The sequence below is a fragment of the Syngnathus scovelli genome, chromosome 6 (assembly GCF_024217435.2).
Source record: "Syngnathus scovelli strain Florida chromosome 6, RoL_Ssco_1.2, whole genome shotgun sequence".
Lineage (NCBI taxonomy): Eukaryota > Metazoa > Chordata > Actinopteri > Syngnathiformes > Syngnathidae > Syngnathus > Syngnathus scovelli.
Window position 1 is genome coordinate 16,427,184 of NC_090852.1, and position 901 is coordinate 16,428,084.

A 901-nucleotide genomic window follows, 5' to 3' on the forward strand; every position below is an offset into this window, starting at 1 on the left:
CATTTGCATTTAATCTTTATTAAGTATTTTAATCCATTAATTTCATCTAAATTACTATCTGGGAGGGACATAAAGAGTTATAAGTATCTTGAACCATTAACCGAAGCATATCCTTTAAAAATTCTTTGGAAACCGGAAAAGCAGCATTCTTTGCATAATCTACAATGTTTTGGAATCGCAATCTCAATTTAATTAACAATGTAAATACTGCAGGGCAGCCATTGACAAAGAAAACAAGTCTCGACAGGCAGCACAAACATGGCCTGGACTGGAGTGCTGTTCCTTCCTCCCTCCCCAGCGGGTGGCTTGGCGCCTTAATTGCTTACGTGGTGGTTCCGAATCAGATGACTGTGATGATTAAGTATTTGCAAGCGTGGCTCAAAGTGGTCAGGAAAAAAATGCAGATACAATTATCTCATTTCTAATTTGAAAGAAGACAATGCAATATTACAGTGTAATTGGATTTGGACTTTTTTTGTTTGCTTGTCTCCAAAGTTTCAAGAGTACTTGTCGCTTTCTATTTGGTCATGTGACAACTCAACACATCATAAGATTGCCCAGTGGCAGAATAGACAGGCCCCATACTGGGAACCCAACTTCCATCATCGGGTTTTCATGAGGCCTTTTCTCATCAATTTCAATAATTCATATGTTCCGACCTACATTATCATTTTAGCCCTCCAATTGGAATATTTTTTTATTTATTTTTTTACAACCAACCTACAATTTGTCAGACTTGGTTATATTAAGTGTTTGTGTCCAACTTGTCTTCAAGGACAAAAATGTATGTATGCCTCTCCATTGGTTACTTCTACACACACTCCCTCCTTTCCTGGTTTCCAGGGCAACCGTGTCAGGGTGTAACAGACGAGCAAATCACATTAAGGCAAAGCATCTTTCT